Below are 25,482 nucleotides of genomic sequence, written 5' to 3'. Positions count from 1 at the left end.
AAAAAGTTGTATTTGTGTCAAGTGTGATACTCTGGGACAATTGTGAAGAATGTTCCATCCCCCAAAACCAAGTGACATAGCAAAAAATGCATCTATGATGCACTGGAGGTTCCATACTTCATGTTTGTGAGTTAATATTATAAAGAAATCAATATTAAATCAGAAAACAATAAGAAATCAATATTAAAGATGTGAGGCAGAAAGATTGAAATATGATATGGCAGAAATGCCAAAGAAGGTATTAGCAGCAGGGAAAAAGAAAAGGAGCAAGAAAAATGAAGAAACCTTACACAGCAACATTGGAGATGACTATCCAATAGACATTTGGCTGATGCTTGCCTCCTATATATGCCCAGAAGATATCGTGAAATTTGCCCTTATTTGTAAGAATGCCTGGACTGTTACTTGCACTGCAGCATTTTGGATGAGATTGTACAAAAGGCACTATCAAACTACTGCTCTGCTTCCAGTCCGCTTGAGGCCAGAGTGCATTGAAAAACTGCGATGTCTGCGAGCCTGTGTGATCCGTTCATTGTACCATATGTATGAGCCATTTACTTCTCGACTGGCAAAAAGTCCTACAATCCCGGAATCAACTCCTAGCAATGTAGCTTATTCTAAATGTTTACTTTTCTGGTGCAGAAAGACTATTGGGATTCGGCAAGAACCAATGTGGGAGTTTAACTTCAAGTTCCAAAAGCAGTTTCCTAGATCCAAGAAGAACAGTCATCCTGTACTGCGTCCTCCTTCTAGATATGAGGAAGTGCATACTAACCCAGATCAGGACTGCTGCCTGCTGCAAGTCACCACCCTCAATTTTATATTTATACCAGTTGTCATGGGCATGACATTATCCTGTCTCCCCCTGTTCTTTTTGAATCTTGAAACTCGTCCGGCGGAGCCCGAACCACATGGCCGATTCCCAGTGAAGCTGCACCGACAGCTATAGGGGAGACTGGCCCTGGCAGACCGCTTTGGCCATCACCTACCCAGCCAGACTTCGGACATTTGTCTCGCCTTTTTCTCCACCGATGTCTCCTTCCAATGGACTCCCAGCTCCCCCTGTTCTTTTTGAATCTTGAAACTCATCCGGCAGAGCCCGAACTGCATGGCCGATTCCCGGTGGAGCTGCACTGACAGCTATAGGGGAGATTGGCCCTGGCACACCGCTTTGGCCGTCACCTACCCAGCCGGACTTCGGACATATGTCTCGCCTTTCTCTCCACCGCTGTCTCCTTCCAATGGACTCCCAGCTCCCCCTGTTCTTTTTGAATCCTGACACTCGTCCTGCCAATAACTCCTGTATTGAATTTGTAATTTTTCTGTAATTAATGTGAATTGTTCTGTAACTGGTAACACGCTGTTTGCTTTTGTAAAGTGCTCTGATACCTCCGGGTCTAGCTAGCGCTATATAAAACTCTCTAAATAAAAAATAAAAAAATATATATTTTCAATAAAAAAATGTTTTCATTTATGTTAAAAATGACAATTTTGCATGATGTCTTACTCATTCATAAATGTGCATTCAAGCCAGTCGGTTCTTTGAAAATTGATAAATATATAAATACATTTTTTTTTAAAACAGACAAATGTGAACACATTAGTGACAGGGTAACACAAACCAAAAAACATTAACTTTTTGTCCTTTGTTATGTCTAGCTGAAAAATCAATAATGAAAAAAATAGAATACTTAAACTGACTTTTGCAGATGGAAGTTTCCATCACAAACGAAACAGATATTTTGTGCAGCCTATTACATGGGCAATATTGTATGATGTACTTAGAATTTGACGGATGGAAATTCCGTCATGTATATGTTGGAGTATCCCATCTGCAAAACTCAAAATCAGGCAAAACAATTACTCATTTAGAAATATTTGAATTGCATCAAAGTTAAAAACATTTTAATTGTAAATTGCATTTTGATTTTTAATTTTAAATATATATATATGAATCAATGTGCTTAAACATTTACTTTAATGTTGTACCAATGTTTGACTAAACTGAAAGCCAGAATTTATTTTTTATTTTCACCATGTTAAAACAAACTAAAAATAAATGAATATATTTTTGAGAAAAATGTAACATGTTTTCTATCTGTAGAAAAGTGGATAAAAAAATGTATCAAGCTGTATGCATTTACTTATGCTGTAGGAGCAATTTAAAATTAAATATATATATATATATTTTTGGATTTCTTCAAGAGCAGAAGCAAATACAAAGAGTGTAATAGATTAACAAGCAACTTAAGTACTATATAAAAAAAAATGTTTTTTAACATTTAAAAAATAATTAAGTTAATTAAAGTAGGTTTTACCATTGTGAAATACCAAAACAACAGGATTTCAGTTTGTACAAATTTTGGTACAGCATTACAGGAAATATTAACACATTCATATTTTTATTTTTTGAAGAAAAGGAAAATCAGGTTTTTTTTGCCTTGTTGGCACAATGTACAAAGGGACTTGTGTATAATATTACATTTTTGTAACATAAGTTCACTATACAAAACAACAAATCAGAACCATTCAGAATTGTAAAACTGTTACTGAACAGAATTTAAAATAGTTAAGAAAAATTATCTCAAATAAATTAGGAGCAATAATAGAAACGTATAAAACTGTGACCAAATAGTTTCTTAAGATGTTCCCTACATGCAGGAGATAAAGATAAACATAAACCATAGTTTAAAAGCCTTGAAGCAGGTGAACTATAAAAATTTTGAAAATGTTTTGAGAAAATTCTTCATGATCAGTTATATTTACACCGATAAAATAAAACGATTGTATATGACTTCACAGCATCTTTAAAAGTAGGCAAAGGAGGTGTTCACCAAGAAGGCAGGGAAGCAACTGTCCACTTTGTTTCGGGAGGTGAAACATTAGACACAGATGGACACAGTGGCATGGAGGGTGAGGGGACTGAAATGGAAGCCACCACATCGCCATCTTCATCAGAGGTCTCTACAAGTAACCAGTCCCTAATGGTGGTAGACCCTACTGGAACTGTAAAAACCTCAACTTTGTCCACAGCTCAGAGGCCCATCTCCACCCTCCCTCTTGCTCCCTCCCTAAGTTGGCCAAACACAAACCCCTTAAAGGGCTGGGGTCTCCTTTGCCACAGGTACCTCACCCCCTGCCCCTGTCAGCCCGGCTGCGCTGAGTGACAGGCTATTGCCCTACTACACAGCATCACTATATGCCAGACTATAATTGTGAATGGCATCCAGTGGCTATCCTGTCAAATGCACTTGGCCCCCCCACACAAGTGAGGAACCTTTTTCATCAGGAGACCTGGAGCAACTGTGGTTTGTAGGAAATTTGTGTCAGCCCGGTGATCCCACATCTTTACGCCGAACCCGAGACTAAAAATGCAGGTGTCTCCCTTGCAAAATCAGGTTGTTTAGTAAGATAATTTTGATGTTCCCAATACGTTTTGTGTCCTTCCCTGTCAAGGGCACTGGGTCCATCCACCCAAATGAGGTACCATTTTTATCGGGAGACTTGGGGGAACGCTAGGTGGTAGGAAATCTGTATCGCCCAGTTATCCTGCAACTTTCTCACACAGAAATGTGATTTGCTTAGCTATATTTGAGGTTTGCAGGGGATTCGGGGTAATAAAAGTTTAGGGGTTCACACAAGCCATACCTGTGTCTAGTTTTCAGAAATGTTTGGGTTTGGTAGGCTTCCCTAGATTGCCGCCAAGCCCAGGACTGAAAACGCAGGTTACTCCCTTGCAAAACCAGGTTGTTTTTTATAGATAATTTTGATGTCTCCACAATACGTTTCGGGGGGTTTCCTCTCACGCCCACTAGGCCTACCAACACAAGTGAGGTATAATTTTTTATTGGGAGAATTGGGGGAATGCTGGGTGGGTGAAAATGTGTGGCTCCCAACAGATTCCAGAACATTCCAATACAGAAGTGTGAAGAAAATGTGATTTGTTTTGGACACATTTTGATGTTTGAAAGGGATTCTGGGGGGCGTGGCTTGGCACCTACTGTGATGGCGGCGTAGCTTTTGAGCTCCGCGAGGGCCTTCAGCGTTGCCCCTAAAATCCGACAGTTATCCGGGCCCCTTGAGGATAGGGACGATACGGCGGACACTCTGGGAGGCAAAGCGCGGAAGAGAGATGGTTTTACCTGCTCCCGCTGTACATGACAGCCGTAATCCCGGGCCGGAGCCAGACTCATCAGCGGCGCATCGGCCGTGACTTGGGTGGGCGGAGTCACGTAACCCACCGGCCCACAGCACGACCTGAATGCTGGGGACCAGCGATAAGCAGGAGTCGCAGCTTTCGGCCTTCCACCAGTGTGAGCGTTGGGGTAAACGGAGGCCTCCTGGGCACAATACCCAGGCACGAGGCAGCCTGCAACAAAAGCGGTGAGGCCCGGAGACCATCATTAACGGTTCCTCCCCCGCACGATCGCTGAACTGAGTGCAGGGTCCGGTGCCCCGTCTTACGGCGCAGGGCGACAGTGACTGAATGGAGGGGGCACCCCTGCCTCTAACATAGCGGCAGTACTACAACGGCAGAAGCGGGGACCTGAGCATCAATAGTGGAGGAGCGGACACCGGAATTGAGTCGCGGGTGCACGGTCTGCGGTGAGTGGAGGCGTGTGGGATCTGACGATCGGATGTTGCGCCGGAGGAGACACGACCTGATAGGAGTCTTGGGGGGTAATGTCTTCCCCCGTGAAACTATATAGGCCCTCTCCCATGCGTTGCATCACAGTGGCGAGACTGCCATAGTTTCGGCCCTCAAGAGAGGGGTTCTGGAAAAGAAAGGGCGCAGTACAGACTCTGGCCTTCAGTCATCCGTTGACGCCAAGACTCTGCAGTCCTGGACTGTTAAATCTGACATAATCGGAGGATCCAGTGCACACGCTCCTTATGGGTGATATTAAGGGGGAGTACTTCACATGAGAGAGGCCCAGTGGGAACTAAGCGGAAATACGGTCAGGACCGGACCGGGACCCCTCCCCCCCCTAGTATTATCTTGTAAGTGACTGTGCACGTTACCAGACCTACATATCAGGCTTACTAGACGACCATAACCCTTGGCCTATAGTACCGAAGCGCCTCCTCTCCTTTCAACAGAGGCGAACGACCTACCCTCACCCCGCACTAAGACGAAACCAAAGGGTACAGCGACGTCCGTTCAAGTCAACAAGATGGACAAATATGCGGTACCGAGACAGTGTGCGGTCGAAGATAGAGCGAATGAGGACGTCCCACCTGCAGAGGAACCGTCCCTTAGTTCAATCATGACAGCGATACAAACCATTGGAACCAACCTGGAAACGAAAATTGATAAGGTCACGATTGGAATTAACCTTATGCGGGCAGATATGCGGAAAACGTCTGAAAGAGTCACGGCCGCAGAAGAAAATACAGGAGAGCTACAGACCGCGACACGTAAACTGGAGGAGAGGGTCCAGAAACTGGTCCATCAACACAGAGAAATGGCACTACACCTGGATGATCAGGAAGGGCGCGCCTGACGTAACAACATACGGGTGGTAGGGGTGCCCAAAGGAGCGGAGGGGCCCAGCGTAGACCTCTTCCTTGAAGACCTTATTCTCCATCGTCTTCAGCCTAAGAGACTCTCTCTGTTGTTCTCAATTGAAAGGGCGCACAGGGCCCCGATCCCGAAGCCAAGGCCTGGTGCGCCACCTCGCACTATCATAGCACGCATCTTGAACTTTCGTTATCGGGACGCCATCCTCCAAGCGGCAAGAGTAAAGGGGGACCTTCCCTATGATAACGCGACGATCCGGTTCTTCCCTAACTTCACTCTGAAAGTGCAGGGAGAACATCGATCCTTTGAAGGTGCCAAACGGGCACTTAGAGAGAAAGGACTTAAGTATATGATGTTCTTCCCAGCCAAGTTGAAAGTCATCGACGCAGACAAATCCTGGTTCTTCACGACACCGGAGGAGGCGCAACGCTGGCTCGAGGACGGTCCACCCAAGTCCCAGCGCCTTTGGGAAGAAGCAAACCGTGGAAAGGCCGACCATCGTCCTGAGGGCCGCTCACACTGGCGCGGAGAGAGATTGCGCTCACAGTCAGAATCCAGGGGTTCCCAATCTGGCAGCCCTGACAATGATACAACCAGCGCTGGAAAATGAAGGTCTGCTGGGACTGAACTGGTCTGTAGATTTTTCTTTTATTACCCACCTATGTACAGGAGGTAGAGATTTCCCAACTGTATAACCATACTAGATCCCTCTCTGCTAATTGAGGGTTACATCAGCTCCATTCCAAATAGACAATGGAACTTTAAGGACTGTTATGGTCTCTTGGTGCATGTTGGGTATCGCTGCGGGCCCGAGAGGGAGGGACTATTGGGCACTAACGCCACACGACCCTACGTTCGATGTTTTTCACTTGGGGGAACATAGGCACTCTGCTATTGGGGTGGTGGGTAGTTGTAAACCTACTAGGTAGGGATGCAGGGAGGGGGGATGTTTTCTTTGTGGAGAGGGAAGAGAGGGTGTTGTTAATCCCAATTTTTGTCATGATGATGGGCTTTGCACCTGCCCTCCATTTTATCGAAGAATGTGAAATTCTGTTCATGAATGAAAATGGCCCGATCAGGAGGGGATGGCAGAGTGCTGCGCCCAATGGTGCGAAATGTTTATTTGCAAAGTGGGAATGTTTTACATGTTAAGGTTACAAGAGTTATTGATCTGCAATCCTCGACATACAGTCTCTATAGTACTGGGCGCACACTGGCCTTCGCTGCTCGACATGTCATGACCACTTACATCTCTAATGACCTTGCCTGATCCAATGACACAACACACCACAAGGCCAATGCTGTCATTCCTCTCCTGGAATGTTAACGGGCTTAGGGTCAATATAAAACGAGGTCTGGTGCTCCAATACCTGAAGCGCATGTCCCCAACAGTAATACTGCTTCAGGAAACGTACTTGATGGGCTCAACGTGTAAGGCCCTTGACCGGTGGGGGTTTCAATTGGCGGTACATTCAGAATTCACCACAGGATCCCGATGGGTGGGGATTTTGGTCCGAAAAAGATTCTCCCTCATTATCCATTGCACATTTAAGGATGGCCAAGGCCGTTTTGCGGCGATATCGCTTCAATGGGAGGGCCGTAAGCTCAACTTTGTGTCTGTATATATCCCGCCTGCTCTGCACTCTCCTAACACACCCAGAGGGGGACCTGATATTAGGGGGCGACTTCAGTATGACCGTAAATGACAGGCTGGGCCGTACACCTACCTGCCCACAACATTGTGTCAGCTCACCCCTAGCCGAATTTTTGGAGGCACATGGTCTATTGGATATATGGAGGTTCCAAACCCCACTCGACAGACAGTACACCTTCCACTCTGGAGCCCATAATAGCTTCTCACGCATAGACTACATACTCACGGCAGTGGATAATCTAGGAAGGATGGGGGCGGCCACACACTTATCCAGGGGGATCTCTGACCACTCCCCGGTGAAGGCAGAGATTAGGGCACATTGCACTATTCAACGTCGTATGTATCCAATTTATCCAGGATTCCTTCAGAATTCCAAGATCAGAAAGCATTTGGTCACTGCAACTACGTAGTATTTCTAAGAAAACGAAGCTTCAGTCCCTTCTCCGTTGACACTCTGGGAGACATACAAGCCTGTGGTATGAGGACAGGCTATTTCTCTCATAGAGGGACATTAGAAAGGGACAAAACAGGCGATAGAGGCTTTAGAGTGGGAGGTGCAGGAATTAGAATCCCAATATTAAGCCTGGGCAAAGCACTACCCTATGCTCGTGTAGTTTGCGAAGTTTGCGCTAGTTCGCACAACGCGAATTGCAAGTAGCACAGTGCAAACATGCGTAGCATAGCGTTGCGTAGTGCAGCGGTCATTTTTGGCTTGCTCGCGGTCCTCAACATCAAGTTGGCGACCGCGAGCAAGCAAAATGACATCCCGGCGAGACTTTTTCCATGTTCGCGATCAGCAACATCAAGTTGCCGATCGCGAGCGTGGAAAATAAACATCCCGGGGAGATTCTCAACGCGGGGAGGTCAGGTTTCTTATTGCGAGTGGCCGCGTATGCTCGCAACTGCTCGCGATGAGAAACTACCAGTCCGGTTTGAGAAAGCTGCTGCTCGAGTAAAAATCTACTCGAGCGGCAGAAAACTACAGCTCGCACTGTGCAAGATGCCGTTTTCAATGATTGCACAGTGCCGGATGCTTGTCCGCACTGTGCAATCATTGAAAATGGCATCTTGCACAGTGCGAACAGGGTACTACGCAGTTCGCGAAGTGCTACGCGTAGCTCGCGTAGTGCGAAGTGCACTTTGCATAGCTTCGCTTAGTGCTACTTCGTGAACTATGCCCAGGGTTACCCAATATGCCGTGGCACCCACTGATAAGACTGCACATACATTGAGCGTGAAAAAACAGGAATACAAGGGAATACCTTTGGACTGATGCCCAGTCCCGCCTCAAGAAGTCCAGTATCGGATCTATGAATCTGGAGACAAAGCAGGCAAACTTCTTGCCTGGTTGGATAAGAAGGAAAGGACGCATAGATGGATAGCACAGATTAGGGCGGGAGATGAAGAGCTCACGTCTGACCCATAATGTATAGTGGATGCACTTGCACAACACTACGAGCGAGTCTATACATCCACAAATAATACCACCCGGACCAGTCCGGCTTCATGCCTAATAGAAATACAGCCCTGAATCTCAGACGCCTGCACGGTGTACTGGGCCGAAAACACACTATACGGGAAGACGCAGCTATCCTCTCCCTAGACGCGAGGATGGCCTTTGACTCGGTGGAGTGGGCCTTCTTGTTCGCGGTCCTTCAACATCTGGGGTTCGGGCAGAATTTCTGCTCCTGGGTACAGTTGCTTTATACCAACCCTGTGGCTCATGTAGCTGCTAATGGTCACATCTCGCGGGAGATCACCCTGGGTAGGGGGACGAGACAGGGTTGCCCATTATCGCCCCAGCTGTTCTCTCTAGTCCTGGAACCACTGGCTGCATGGATACGATGGGATCCCATGGTCAGAGGTCTAAAATGAAGAGAAGAATGGGAAGATCAAATCTTCCTCTACGCTAACGATGTACTACTGTACATCTCTTCACCCACACGCTCCCTCCATGCAATACTCAATATTTGCGCAGTGTTCGGTTCCGTGTCTGGGTATGCCATTAACTGGGATAAGTCCGTACTATACATACTACATGGACCCCCCCCGCACCTCCCAAAAGGATGCAGGGTGCAGATAGTCACAGATAGCTTTAGGTACCTTGGCATTCATGTAACATCGGATCCAGACACTTTTTTAGCACTTAACTTACAAGCCCCTTTGCAAAGGTTGAAGCGGGACATTAAGCATTGGAAGGCCCTGCCACTCTCCCTGCTGCGTAGGGCGGCTCTCTTTAAAATGATGGCTTTTCCCAGATTTCTATCTGCCCTACACAGTACGCCATATCCAGTCCCTGAATCCTATTTTAGAGCAGTAAATTCAGAGGTCATGGCTCTCCTCTGGGATGGCAAACAGGCAAGGGTAGCAGCGAATAAATTGGTACTGAGTTGGTACGACGGCGGGATAGCCCTGCCTGATATCAAAGCATATTACTGGGCTGCACAACTCACAGTCATCAATCAGTGGCTTCATGTGCCGGACACGGACCCTGCTTACCACCTTGACAGAATGACCCTAGGGAAAGACGGTGTGAACAGAACGCTTTATAATAACCGGAAAGCCCGTACACTTCTAGGCCCAGCGACGCACACTGTCAGCATATGGCATACGGCGAATAAACACCTGGGCTTGGCAGGCCGACTTACATGACATACACCCTTGTGGGACACAAGTAAACTAGGAACACTGGGTAATAGCAAAGGGTTTCTAAAATGGGACCTGATTGGCATCTCCTGACTTGGGGACCTCTGGAAAAACGGAGAAGTTGTCAGTTTCACCTACTTACAAGAGTATTACGCAATGGCCCAAGTGAACTGTTCAGGTATATGCAAATTAAACATGCAATAGAAGCAGTCCTTCCTACAGCTGAGACGCTCCCAGAATCATCCCCTTTAGAGGACCGATTGCTAACCGACTATTTACACAAACGAGCGACTTCGCTGACATAAAAAAAAATCATTAACAACCGGACAGATCCACTTGACCGGCTTAGGGAGAACTGGCAATCAGAGGTGGGATACATGGATGACCTCGACTGGCGAGAGGCGATGGCCTCGCCTAAAGAGGTGGCAATCTCTTCTAGACTGCGATTGGTGCAGTTTAAAATATTGCATAGGACCTACTACACACGGGTTACTCTACACAAGATGGGAAGGATTTCTGACCCATTTTGCCTGCGCCTTTGTGGTGACATAGGTACATTCTATCACACCTAATGGGACTGCACACAAATAGTACCGTACTGGGAGGCAGTGGTGGGGACAATCACAGACGTCACAGAGAAACATGTCCCGCTTGAGCCTAAATGTTGCCTTCTTAATGTCTGGGGTCCAACAGACCTTAACCGAACGTCAGTGGGCGACGACAGGCATGATAATAGCTAAACAAAACATAGCGCAACAATGGGGAGTAGGGACTGAACCGACGCTACAGAACTGGTGTAAAGACATGGACATGATCATGGTAACGGAGAAGGCCACATTTACCAATAGGAAATGTCCAAAAAAATGGGGTAAATGGAACATATATAGGGGAAACATCTGCACCCCTCCAGTGGAGGACAGCGACTCGGATGAAGACGTGTGATACTAGTGGAAGCTTGTGTGCGCAAAAGTAAAAATATGTATTAATTGACTGTAACGGTGTAACATCAAGCAGTGAAATTGTAAGTACAGATCAATGTTATTCAATAAAAAGTTTTATAATAGTAAAAAAATAATAAAGGCATATTTTATCTTTGCCTTTAAAAAAAAAAAAAAAAGGGATTCTGGGTGACAGGACCTGGTGTGAGCCACACAAGTCACCCCATCCTGGATTCCAATGGGTGTCTAGATTTAAAAAATATACAGGTTTGCGAGGTTTCCCTAGGTGCTGATTGAGCCAGGGCCCAAAATACACAGCTAAGCAGAAATAAAAAATGGTCAGCTGTCAATGAAAAAACTGATGTGTCCATGTTGGTTTTGGGCCGTTTTCTGTCGCGGGCACTAGGCCTACCCACACAAGTGAAGTACCATTTTTATCAAGAGACTTGGAGGAATGCAGGGTTTTAGGAAATGTGTGGCTTTCCTCAGATTCCAGAGCTTTACATAGGTTACATAGGTTTCCTTGACACTTATTTTTCACTCTTTATATTTTACCAAATGAATTGTTGTATACCCGGTACACAATGAAAAACCATTGCAAGGTGCAGGTCAGTTATTGGCTCTGGATAGCTCGGGATCTCGGTGAACCTACTATCCCTATATATACCAGCAACCAGAAGGGTGCAGTGGATGTAACACTATATTGCTTTAGAAAATCTGCCATAGTTATAAGAAGTTGCAAGTGAAAATGGAGGCACAAATGGCTGTTTTTGTCAACTCGATTTCAATTTTTTAAATTTAATCTGTTACTTTCTAAAGGAAAACCTTGAAAGATCTACAAAAATGACCCTTTGCTGATTTCTACTGCTGATGTCTACTTTTCAAAAATATATAGCTTTCTGGGATCCATTATTGGTTTTGCACCCATTTCTACCACTAACTGGAAGGTGATTGAAAGCACAAACAATAGGAAAATTAGGCTATGTCCTAGTAAAATGCCAAAACTGTGTAGAGGAATGTGGCTTTCTGACAAAAGTCTGCCTGTTCCTGAAAGCTGGGAAGATGTTGATTTTAGCACCACAAACCATTTGCAGGAAAAAAGACGCTTTCTTCTGCAGCATTTTTTCCCAATTTTTTCCAAAACCCCCAAAATGTACCTTTATTTTGGCTAATTTCTCAGTCCACTCCAGGGTAATCCACAAACCCTGGGTACCTTTAGAATCCTCAGGATGTTGAAAACAAAGGAGGCAAATTTGGCGTGGATACCTTATGTGGACAAAAAGCTATGGGGCCTTAGACTACTCCAAATAGCCAAAGAAGGATTTTGTGGGTCATATTTTTAACGTGGGTCAGAAGAGGAGGGTAAGTCCCAATTACCTCTTATTTGCTATGTTGATCGTAAGTTAGATGCTTTTTAATTTTGAATTCCCGATTAGTGTTTGGCATTCTTAATTTAGATATGTTTTTGCTATTTTTGCAAGCCCTACATTTAGTGCAGCAAATAAAATCTGTAACTTTGTCATCAATTACAGTCTGCTTACTTTCTTCAATTAGATTGCAATTTGAAACATCACTCAATAATTTATTTTTATTCTAGGTGATTTTAGGATGTTCTCCTACATATTTGGCCAATATGTTGTCTGTATTTGATACATGCAAATGTTTTGTCAAAATACCCTTAACTTGTTTTGCTCTGTTAGAAAAGATTGTATACACTCCATTTCTTCTTTAATCTCAACCTTTTTGTGAGTTTTAAGCAAATCTTGTCTGCAAATAGAGTGTACCTTTCAAATACTTTTTTGATCGCATCCTCCCTCCTTGAAATGTGTGACCATGTTACTGCATTACGCCTCAAAAATGTAATCTTTACTGCAATTTCTCTTCGCTCTTAAAAGTTACTCTAAATGAGGCTAGTAGGATGAGCACTTGATGCATGTAATAAGCTGTTGTCCACTGTAGTTTTGTGAAAAAATATACTTACCTACTACACAGACACTTATCTGTATGTCTAGAAAATCAATGGTAGTTTTACTGATCTTGGTCATTGTCATCCAACCATTGATAAATGTCTGAGCAGATTGTTCACATTCCTCCAAATGACAAACACGTCATCAATATATCTCAGCCAGAGCACTACCTGATCTTCATATTCATCCATGTTGCTGACCACCTGCTCCTACCACCAGCCAACTAATAAATTTGTATAGCTGGGGGCAATGCTGATGCTCATCGCTGTGCCTTGTGTTTGTTTATAGAAATCTTTGTAGCAAAAAATAAAGAAATTGTTATTAAGGCAGTATCATATCTAATATAATCTCAGTGTGTAACAGGAGAGATAGTGGTCTAGATCTACACTACGCCTCCAGAGCCTAGGGACACCGGGGGTGATCTTGTGTCCTTTGTAATAACTAATGGGAGTCTAACCCTTCCCTCCCCACAAAGATCTGTCGTACTCGGCACACTCTCTTGTTAGGAAAAGGGTCCCAGGATGAGTGACCCCAACATGGCCGACATTGGTGACTTCTTCCCCCTTGCTGAACTTTTACCTACTCAACCCTTCCTGGACTGTGTCTGACTTCAAGAGGACTTCTAGATCTCTTTATGACCATGGCCTCCCTTCCCCACCCGCCCCCTGTACTACTCTGACATTCCCTGAGGACATATGACCTCTTTCCTGACAGCGGAGTCCGAGGATTATGTCCGACGCCCGTTGGAGCTGCTCTGTTCAGTTAATGAGGAGATCGGACTTGGTTCACCCCCTGACCATCACCTGCTCAGCCAGACTTTGGCACAGTTTTCTCCCCCTCTCCCTGTCTCGCCCACCTTCCCCCCTCATTGCATTTATGACGTTACTGCTTTTGCCTTGTTCCCCTTTCTATCCACCTGTCTGATCGATACCCGTTGGTGCTTCCTTGAGAGCTATAGGGGAGACTGGCCTCGGACTACCTCACTGGCCGTCACCTACCCATTTGGTCTTTGGGCTGACTTTACCTCTGTCTCTTATTCCTTCCTCCCCCTCGTCCTCTCCATCTCACTCCCCCACTCCCCCTTCCCTCTCTACTGATCTCTCCTTCTCTCCTGTTAATGTGTCTCATATATTTTGATGTAACGAAAATTTTTTATTATTGTTGTAACTTTGCTGACCTTATGTAAAGTGCTCTGATACCTACAGATCTAGCCAGCGCTACATAAAACTCTTTAAATAAATAAATTAAATAAATAAATAGATCGCATAAAATGTCTACAAGCATTCAAACCAAGATCATGTTTCATACAGGTGTAAAGACTGTTAACATCCATGATTCCCAAAGTGAAATCATGCTCCTAGTGTATACCTTCAATAATGGCAAGATAATGGTGTGCATCCTTCACATACACTACTAGAGAGGTAAAAAAAAAGGTCTAAGGTAGTGATCTATGTATTTGGATGTATTTACAAAGATAGACTCTATAGAAGAAGCTATCATTCTACCAGGAGGTTTAACCACATGTTTTTGCAATTTGAGCAATAAGTATAACACCAGAATCTTGGGATGATTGCACTTCAAAAAGAGATATCCTTCCTATTCCAGGAGCCCATGATCTTTCTAGTCTGCTAGCATTTCATGATAAACCTCATTTGAGTGTGTAATTTCCTAGCAGAGTGACTTGTCTTGGTGTTAGATTATTTCTACAGTAAACCGGTTTATATCTGATCTTTTTCAATCTTGCATAACCCCTACCATAAATACATCAATTGTTTCATGTGGTAAAATAGGTGTCAAAATAGATTTAGGTTTAAAACACTTGGACAACTCTTACCATCATTGATATACCTAGATTCTCCAGATTCACAAAAGGATCATCATGATAGCCTGTGCTGGAATCTAATAATGAAAGAGAAGACTATGCTCCACCTCTCTGTCACTTGTCCATAATCCCTGCATCTACTGAAGCATAAGCAGAGGATGATCCTTCTCCCACATCACAGCAAAGACCTGGAACAGCCTCCCAATGCACCTTCAGACCATCACCTCACTTTTGGAATTCCGAATGGCCCTCAAGACCTCACTGTTCGAATAAGCTTCCAGGACCTGCAAGCGCCTGGATACCCTATTGGGTGATTAGCCATGCTTATAATCCTGATTGATTGTAAAGTTTCAATATTGCTAATGAGAAGATTACTGTATGTCTCATGGGTTGAATTATATTTATCAATTGCAGGTTTGTTCTCAAACCATTTCTTCAATTTTAGTTTCCTTGTAAATTGAAATAAATCAATCCTACTCTGGACATATTTCAAATTTAAAGAAAGGCATTAATATAAAACCAATGATAACACTTAAATTTCATTTTTACTTAAAATGCGTTCCGAAAAATGTACCACATTCATTTGTTGCCTATTTATTGTGCCTTTTTCTTCCCCTTATCATGATTCCCACTGGGGTTTTGCTGTCTTTCCTTTGTGCTGTCTTTCCTTTCTTCTTGTCTGTGTTTGTTTGATCCTCTTTTTCCTCTGCCTCTTCGACAGTTTGTTTAAATTCTGAACTCCGTCCTTACCCTGCTTAATAGTTAGAATTCCTTAAAAAAATGTATTTTGTGAGTGAGAAATCCCACGTTACTTTCCAATACATCGCTTTCTGTAACTATCTCCAGAGATTGATTACTGTTGATACCTCTAGTTGCTACTGTTTTGAATTTGTCTTCTTTGCACATCTGATTATATTTTTTAATGAATGTCAGAATTCTTCCAGACTGATCATCTTTAGAGTATTTTATAAATTTCCATTGTTTTCTAGCTTTTCTTTTTTCTTTTGTCTAGTCCAGTCTCTATCACACTTTCAATATGAATAAATCAAAAACCTTGGAGTCACTGTTACAGAGTTGTGTGTCCTATTTATCTATTTCCTCCAATATTTTAACTCTGTCTTTTAATGACTTGCATCATGGCTACAGTGCATTTATTAGAATTATCTGCCCATTCTTGTAACATCTCCAGATCAGGGTCCTCATAAGTGGGAATCATAAAAATCCAGGGCCCTATAGATACTCTTCCTGCTTCAAAATATTGCTGCTAGGATTATACCTCGGACCATTTGGACAATTCTTTCTTATATCGTCTTTCAAGTTTTTCTAATTTTATTCATTTAGATATCACCTCCTGACTTGAGTGTGTAGTGCCAATTTCTACGGATGTTACAGAAAAGAAGAGTTTATTCGCTGCTTCTTTCCTCCTAGCTTCTAAACTGGAAGACATTTTCAGGGTAATTCAAATGAGTCTCTTATAACACAACACGTGTATAGCTGATCTTGATGGATAAAGACATTGATAGCAATCTATCTTAAGGACTCCGCCTGCCAGACAATTGCTCAACATTTCCCAGTGTCCACAAAACCACAAAGGGAGGCACGCACAAGATAGCGCACTCATGGCATAGAGAACCGTCTGCGTCTTTCGACACCAATGCGGGCCTTCTTCACACGGGTGTCCAATCATTCCTCTCTCATGCTGCTGTAATGCTGTCAATTTGATTTGGAAAACTGGTAGGTCTGGAGGGAAACAACTAAATGACAAACACATGTAGACTTCCCAATGTCCTCGGACCACTTATGGTGGCATTTTGCATCGTGCTCGAACGGCCCCTTACATTACTCTGCACAGTTCTCTGAGATAAAAATCACAGACACACTTTGAGTGCTACGTGTAGTTAATTAAACAGCTCCCTACCGAAGCGTTTCCGACGTAGCCTTTCTCACGGGTCTAAAGTTGTATAATTCTTGGAACATACATATACAGTGTAATCACCATGTACAAAGGACATTAATCCTGCCCTCAATGTGAAGGAAAACAAAACAATGTCAGCCATCTTTGAATGGAGTGTTTCGAAATAGGACAACAGTACATCGTCACACTAAAGCAAAGTAATACCCATAATTTGATATCAATGCCTCCTATAATCAATTCTGCAATCTATTGCATATTTCTATGGAGATAAAATGTACCTAACATCATCATGAGGGCTATTACCAGCTTTAAATATAAAGATGTGTGCTGTTCCTAGCGGATGAGACTGGAAGAAGGAGGCCTACTATAAACTAGAAATCAGTGAAATCAGGAGAAACTTCCTCCTTTAGGAAAAAGACCCTCACACATCCAGCCAGCTAGATGTCATGCTACATCATCAGGTCTGCTCCGAATCGGGGCGGCGCTGCAATCCCCTTATCGGGGCCTTTTGATGGAGATCTTTTTTCCTTTAAAGCCGGTTGGTGTAGTGCGGGTGAGGGCCCTAGGTGAAGTGTGTTAAAAAGTGCAATTTTAAAACAAGTAACTGGGGCCCAAAATACCAAAATTTAATCAACAGGGTCCCACTCTTGACTAAAAATACAAGGTCACGCCTCCCTACTGCAAGGTAATAGGGTTGGCGCTATAAGAGGTCAACATGTTTCTTGCTATGGTTAATTAAACCGCAATTCATCAGGACAAAACAAAAAGAAAGTTCACACACTTACTGGTAGTGATAGCATCTATTTAGCACTTACCACTGATACAGCACCCTAATAAGTGGTTACTTAAGTTGGAGAAAAACCTATCTGTACCTGAAAGAGAGAATAAACAGAACAGGTACAAAATAAAACGACATAAAATAACAATAAGTAAGCCTCATGTTCTATGCACCCTTTAAGTGATGTCAGGCAGCACTCGTGATACACTCGAATACAGTTGTGATGATGACAAGTGCTGTGAAGTATTTACACATGTACCAAAAATAAAGTGAACAGTCCAAAAAGTGTGCACAATATAAACTGTTGCAGGAATAGCACATATGTAATCATTCTGAAGACCACCAATAACTCATTAAGAAAATGAATTCCTCACGCCACGGTGAGCGTTTAGTGATATAATTGCCATGGGTCACTTATCAACTCACCCCATAGTGATGCGTAAGGGACTCCAACGAATCAGGGCCGGACTATAACACTGAATAGTACAGTGTTCTGTCATGGTACATAAACAAAAAAACAGCATTGGTATGTAGACGACAAAAAATGGCTTAGTAAATGAAGGTAATAGCTTTGCCAGCAGATTGGGCTCATGGGCACCAAAGGTCATTTTGAAATTGTATAAGTCCAAATGTATCTCAAAGGCTTTATATGGCAGTGATATATGGGGGTATGCTCCCATCCACAGGTTACAGGTGAATACATTTTTGCACCGGATCTTGCGAGTCCCCCAAGGTATGCCAGCTTGGTCAGTGCATGAAGAGTTACGGGTTGATTTCCTGGTTGATCAAGTGGCAATCAAACCTTTACTGTGCTGGATAAAGATGTGGGTGCACATGCATCGAAATAGGCAATTGCGATTCTTTAATTGCAATTTTTAAGGAATTGCAATTATGGAATTGCAATTGCATATGCATGTAGGAATCTCAAAAAATGTTGCAATTCCTACACATTACTTACTTGCGACTCACAAATTGCGAGTCGCAATTAAGGAATGGCTTTCCATTCATTCCTATGGGTTTGAGGGCCATAGAAATGAATGGGAATTGCATGTGCAATTTGCGAGTACCCACTAGGTACTCGCAAATTGCTCATGTAATTTCAAGGGTGCAAAGGTGCCAAAAGCATACCCTGTTGCACCCCTGAAATTTCCATTTTACCACATGTTGCGCAGCATGTGTGTGTGTAATGTAGGACTTTTTCAAAGAAATCGCAAATTACCATCAACTTGAGATTGATTGTAATTTGCGATTCCTTAAATGCAATCGCAAATTAAGTAATTGCAATTTTTTTGGGGTTTAGGCATTGCATTTAAGGAATGGCAATTTGTGATTTCTTAAATGCAATAGCAATTTAAGTAATAGCACGTTTTGTGATTAATTAAATTGCGATTTTTGCATTTGGGATGATGCGAATCTGCCCTTTTGCAACAGTTTTTTTCGTTGATGCATTTGGCCCATGGACAGGTGAAAATAAATGCCTAAATCGTCCTTTTTGACTGCCTTTCTTTGGAGCATTGTAACAAAATCCCCCGGAAATGATATGTAAAGGAATCTTTTAGGGAGGCCAGATATTTTTCTTGCACACAACACTTTTACCACCGGGGATGTCAATTTTGTAAAATATTGACATTGTAAATTCTCTACTGCTCACCGTGAAAATGTTGAGCTCAGTAAACCCTCAGTGAGGGCTTATATAATTGTTAATGACTTTTTGGGGTATGGAACATTATCTCCTTTCCATTACCAGTGCCCATGATCGATTTTTAATCATTCATTTTAGATTTAACTATCTGCATTTCCTTTTAGCTTTCCGGCTGGAGTTTTACCTCTAAATCAAAGACGAGCCTGTGGCTGTGATTCTGGATCCTCACAGGACACGCTACTTTTCGTACTCGTGTAAACATTTTCTCTTTGCCAAGAAGGCAATTTCTCCAGCCCCTTCTAAAGAGCCTGAAGTTCAGGCCTGCTAAAGTGGCTCTTTTGTATTTACAGTTGCTGCTAAATGATCATACCGGATGTGCAGTGACAAGTGTCCTGTGGGCTGCTTATAGATCCAGGCTCTTTAGAACGAATTAATCTGTGCATGGCCCGCGCTCATGAAGCTTCTTAGTTTGATGATGTGTACTGTTTACGATTCTTTGAGATCTTACAATTTTAACTATTTTTAAAATTGGTGATGTATTATTTTAAGAACTGTTTTTATTCCATGCTGTATATTTATCTTTCTCTTTTTTGTACGACTGTATCTCTTATGGACGCTTTTACTTCTGAATAAAGAAAGAATATATATATATATATACACAACATCAATTAAACTAACAAACTGCATTTTACTAAATCATGGCAGCCATATTGAAATAGGATGGGTAGTCCAACCTGCACTAGGTCCTGTTACACAAAATTATTTCAAAATCACAGTTTGTAATATAAAGTATATAGAAGTGACATCAGCATTCTGGGATGAGGTCTCTGGGGCCGAAGTCAGTCTTGGGATGTGGGCTGTGTGTCTCCCCCTGCAGACTGTTGGCAGGGCCGGGGGAGGGGGTCCCCAGGACACGTGCCCCACTTGCCCTGCAGAATGTCCCCAGGGTAGTTATTGGCCCGGGTCTGGGGCCGCAAAATCTACACCATGCACAGTGTGGGTTTGGCTGAGCCCTGTGCTCAACACCCAGCTGGTGTCCAAACTCCTCAATGTGAATGGGAAAATGCCATATGTTGCGAGGGTTTGGGCACTTAGCCAAGCACCTAACCCCCCACCGGTGCTGACGCCTTGCTGCAGAGCAAAGCGCCAAACTATTATGTAATGTTACATTATAAAGGGTGTATTTTGTAATATGGCATACCTAGTGACCAAATTATAAAAAGTGGGACTATTGCTCTTATGAAGGGGTCAGCATATCAGCTTACATGAAGCAGGCATAAAAACAACCACAAGAGGGCCCTGCAGTCCAGTTAAAGAGCAAAAAGCTCCAGCTAGGAGTGCTTTAGTGCCATTAGCCATGTGTGGCAGGGGCTTGGCCATATGGCCTTTCCTGTGGCTAATTCCCCACATGCAGCCCCCCTCATGGGCTGATTTCCTCGAGCATCTTCTTCCAGAAATCAGTGATAATATGAATCCTTGTATAGAGAAGATGACGAGAGTACAACGGGGTGAATCTACACCAAACAAGCATACGTCTTCTTAATTATATGAAGTAAGTGCTTCTTCATTTGGTGGAGATGTCCTCATTTTCCTCTGCATTTAAAACGCATCACCAAATCAGCGGGAAACACCATTGGGAGCCTTTTGGTGACCTGTCCATCACTGTGGGAAAAGGCGGCAAGACCTTTGCATACTCCTAAGGAAAACAGGACGGGGTCAAACGGTCGGAGCTTGTAGGTGGTTTTGGACATTTGCATGCTCTGGGCAAATGAAAGGGAGAACCGTAGACTCTGCTCTCACCAGGAGATGACAAGAAAGAAACCACTCATCACAGTCACTACAGAACAGATTGCACTCCAATAGATCAATGATGCATTCAACTCCATTAAGGATTTCAGATAGTTTTTCAATGTGGAATTGCAGAGAAAACACATTTGCTTTTTCTTCGCCAAGCCCAAGAAGGTAGGATAATTTGTACTTTACAGAAGTGGATCTTTAACTGGAGCTTCAACTTTGTAAGTGCTGCCGGTTGAGGTTTAATTTCTGTGAAATGAACACCAGGGTCTGAACGGAACCTCATTTTATCCAAGAATAGTCCACTGTTTTGCACAAAATGTCTACCCAATTGGAGTACTTTCTACTGGTTGAGTAGTAAGTGCTACCTCAGTGGTTAAATGTCTAGTGCATATTCAGCACTACAGTTATGTAAAGGGCTAAGAGGTAATGTCTCCAGTGACCTTGTGTGTGTGTAATTTTCGCAATATGATTGTTCCTCGAGGATCTTCACCCATACATCTGTAATAGAATGAATCATCTAGACAAGAGAACAAGACTACTCAGAGGTGAATTTTCACCAACTAAGGGTGGGTGCCCTGGTGCCCAACAAAAGGCACCCACCATGTTCTTTTTGGGGACTGCGGGGGGACCCCCAATGCCTTGCGGTCCTTGCCAGTTCCCTGCTTCCATCGGGAGTGGGTATTGCTCCCACATGCAGTGAGCAGCAAACAATGCTGCTCCCTGCACAAGGGAGCAATTTTTTTTATCTGTTTCCCTACCCGCTGTCAAAATGAAACAGATGAAAAGTCTTCTCCTAGCTGATGAGAGCATTTTAAAGCTCCTGCCAGCTCGGAGTGGACTTCGTGCTTGGTCTCGCTTAGTGGGAGCAATTTAAAGCTCCGGCCATGCGAGAGCAAACATGAAGTCTACTCCCAGCTGGCAGGAGCCTTAAATTGGTCCTGGCAAGAGAGAGAAAATAGAGTTTTTCTAATGAGGGAAGGAAAACGACTATGTCCTAGGGATGGGCACCCTGGGGCATAGCTGAGCTTGGCTCTGGCTCTTGGGGATGGCTACGGGAGTAGAGCCTCATGGCCCCCCTCCCTTTCAAATGTATGGCCTGGCCCGGGGAGGTGGTGGTTCCCGGGGCTGGATACAGCCCAGGAGGGGGGCAGCCACCACCACAAGGCCTAGGTCTCCCTACCCTGCCCCTTATGGCTTTTTTTGCATTTTGTCTTGTGACTCAGCTAAGTCCGAGGCCTTTGGGCCAAATAGAAATAAATTGGCAAATGCTTGGATCCCATCGGATGACTGGAGGATCAAGAAAAATGGCCGGGCTGCATTTATGAAACTTATGCCCTGGGGAGCCCACCCCCAGGGCTGTATTTATAAAGGTGAAGCGGGCTGCCTAGCACTTCACCCCGAACCACCAGAGGCCCTGGGGAGCCCACCCCCAAGCCTGAAATTTATTTATATGGGGAGATGAGCTGTGCGCCCCCCCTCTCCGAGTCTCCAAAGGCCCATCCTGGGGCCACAATCTGTTTGTATGGGGATGTGGGGTGTGCAGCCCCCCCCCCCCCCTCCATGAGCAATTAATGGCCGCCAGGAAGCCCACTACCAGGGCTTACATTTTACAAAATGGGGAGGAGGCCCCCCTCACGGAGCCATTAATGGATCATTGATGTCATCAATGATGTAATTTGAGATGGCATCAGTGATGTCATTCATGATATTATAAAACATGTGATGAGCATTGTCATATGTGAGTTCATAAGCAGTGCATGACAGTGGGCGCGTGTTATCGTGTTATAACTAGTGAATGTCTGTGTTTTTTTGTTCAAAACATTAATGTTGTCACTGACAAATTACCATAATTATGGTGTTACCTTAACCTTTGCTTTTTCAGCGAATTTCGGCCATGTGTAGTGAGGGGTTGGCCATAGCACCTATCCCGGGGGACAACATCCTCCAGGACCGTTTGCTTTTTTAATAAAGCATAGGGGGGCCCCCTCCCTGAGCCTTAGTAGGCCCTCGGGATCCCATCCCACAGGACCATGTCTAAAAATGAAGGGGGAGAGGGCCATGTGGCACCCCCTCCCTGAGCCTCTTTAGGCTCTGAGGACCCTAACCCCCAGGGCAGTGTATTTTTTAAAGGGAGGGGGCACTCTTTCTGAGATGTTATCAGCCTCGGGGAAGCCATCCCCAGGACCACTAATTTAATTGAAAGGGGAGGAGGGCCGCGTGGCCCCCCTCCTGAGTCTTGTTAGGCTCTAGGACCCCATTTACAGGGCCACTCTTTTAAATAAACAGGAGGGTGTGCCCATGGCCCCCCACCCCAAGCCAATTTTGTGCCAGAGGACCCAGTCTCCTCGGCCTGGCATCATTTTCAGGGGGATGGGGCATGCAGTCCCCCTCCATGGGCCGATTTTGGCCCTAAGTCACCATTCCCCGAGGCCTGGCATTCTTTTGAGGGGGAGGGGCACACAGCACACCTTCCCCAAATGAATTTGAACCCAAGCACCTCATTCCTGGGGTCCCAGGATAATTTACATGAGAGAGGGGGCACGTGCCTGGACTTCCAGGACTGACTTCATTTCCGAGGACCCCATCCCCCAGGGCCTGGTGTTATTATTAGGAGAAGGAGGGCACATGGCACCCCTCCCTGTTTTAATTTTGGCCCCTGAGACCCCGTCTCTCAGGGCTCAGTGTATATTTTAGGAGGAGTGGGGCATGCAATCCCACTCGCTTGGCCAATTATGACCCATGGGAACCCATCCCCCAGAGTCTGGTGACATCTGTAGAGAAAGGGGGCACACAGCTCCCATAATCTGGGCCAATACCTGCCCAGGGGATCTCATACCCCAGGGCCCGATGATATTCTACAGCACAAGGAGCCAAAGGCTCAGTGACCCTACACCCCGGAGCCCACCAAATAAATAAATGTAAATCCGTATTTGTAAAGCACGAACTACTCACCCTTACGGGTCGCCATGCGCTTGGGGCCGTCGTGGAAATTAAGTGAGCTATTGCCCAGAGTCACATGGTGCTGAGCTGAGCTGCCACAGGAGCCGGGGATCGAGCCGTGAACGCTGTGCTCCAGAGTCAGCTGCCCTGGCCGCTGCACCACACCTCTCCACTCCACAACATTCTGCAGGGTGAGGGGATCATTCAGCCCAATGAGGCATAGGAGTCAAGGAATCCCTAAACTGCCCCCTTACATTTTATTTTGTAAAAAAACAAACTAGATCAGAGATGTACCACTATGAAATGAACAAGTCCATATAAATAATCATTGATCAGTGAAGCGTGGAATTAGATATTTTCTTCTGTTGCATTTTACAAACGAAAAATAAAGAAGAAAACATCTCTGATCTAGTTTGTTTGTCTAATTTCCCCTAGGGAATGGGGGTGCTCTTGGACGGGTCACTTTTGGAAGTCTGCACACAAGATAGCTCAACATCCTGAATTCATTGGTGATTTTTTGTGTTTGGTGCCGCAAGTGTTTGTGTTTGGTCCACTGTCCACTTTTTGTGTTTCCATTTTTTTTTGTAACTTCAGAACAGGCGACTAAGGCACAGAGTCCTGTAATGGATGTCAGCAAAATTTTTCTCATGTGCTGGCAGCAAATCAGAGCGCTCGCTCTTGCAGGAGACTGACCCTTGTGGAAGCAAAATTACCGAAGGGAAGTAAAGCTCTCAGGGCAAAAGAGAGTGCTCAACTTTTAAATTGGTGCTCCAGCGAGAGTCTCTGAGACGCTCGTGAGCCCAACCATCCAAATATCTATATTTTTGTGACCCTTAATATCTCAACGACTACAGAACTGATTTATACCAAATCACAAAAAACACAATATGCGGACCAGGATCTAGCTTCCTGACGAATTTGGTGTCATTCCTTTAAGCAGTTTTGTTGTTGCCTGTCTTCAAGAAGTCTATGGAAAATGCATGGGGTTTTTGTGTTTTAGGACCCCCTATCTTTCTCATGTACAAACTAGTCACAAAGTAGCACCGTTTATAACATATACTATAACATCATTTATGACATCACTGAAAACATAAGTGATGTCGTATATGGGCAGTGGAGGATTGGCAATAGGGGCGTATTCCTGGGCACTACATCTCCCAGGGCCATTTGTATTTTTATGAAAGAGGAGGGGGGCCACGCGGTCCCCTCCCTGAGCCTCTTTAGGATCTGGGGATCCCATCCTCAGGGCCATGTATTTTTTTAAGGGGAGAGGGAGAACCCGGTCCCCGAGTCGTTATTGAAGCCCAGGCCCTCCTCCTTGAGCCTGGTTAGGTCCTTTTAAATAAAGGATAGGGGACGTAGGTGGCCCCTGGGACATAGTATCTGAGCCATTAATGGCTCAGAGAGGGAGCTCCATGGCCCCCTCCCTTAAAGTAATCAGCCCCGGGGCCTTTTCATGCTCGGGGACGGGGGCCGCATAGCCCTCTCCCCATTAATAAATGGTTGTCCCCCTCCCTATATAAGCAAATGTATGCCCTGGGAGTGGGTTCCCCGGGGCTTCTGCAGGCATGGGGAGCTGGGCCCCTCCCTATATAAGGTAATTTCATCCCTGGGGGTGGGCTCCTAGGGCCTCTGGTGGCTTAGGGAAGGGGGCCCTGTATCCACCCTCCCCTTTAGAAAAAAGCCTGAGGGCAATTTTTTATTTTCAATCCCGCAAGAGTCTCGCAGGATTGTGGCATTTTTTGCTGTTTTTTCCTTTTGGCCCCAGTTTGGATCCCTCTGGCTCCCCCTATGAATGAATGAATGATTTAATTTGATAGCGCGCTAAAATCACCCCAGCCAGGGTATCCAGTTTGAATCCT

At 44.6% G+C, this 25,482-nt stretch overlaps 1 pseudogene; it reads left to right on the top strand.

Annotated features, from left to right (window-relative positions):
* The first annotated feature begins 217 nt into the window (after nt 1-217).
* LOC146857634 (transmembrane protein 183A pseudogene) lies at nt 218-949 on the top strand (annotated as a pseudogene).
* The last annotated feature ends 24,533 nt before the right edge of the window (nt 950-25,482 follow it).

Source organism: Triturus cristatus, chromosome 3_2, assembly GCF_964204655.1.
Source record: "Triturus cristatus chromosome 3_2, aTriCri1.1, whole genome shotgun sequence".
Lineage (NCBI taxonomy): Eukaryota > Metazoa > Chordata > Amphibia > Caudata > Salamandridae > Triturus > Triturus cristatus.
This window is presented reverse-complemented; position numbering and strand designations above follow the sequence as displayed.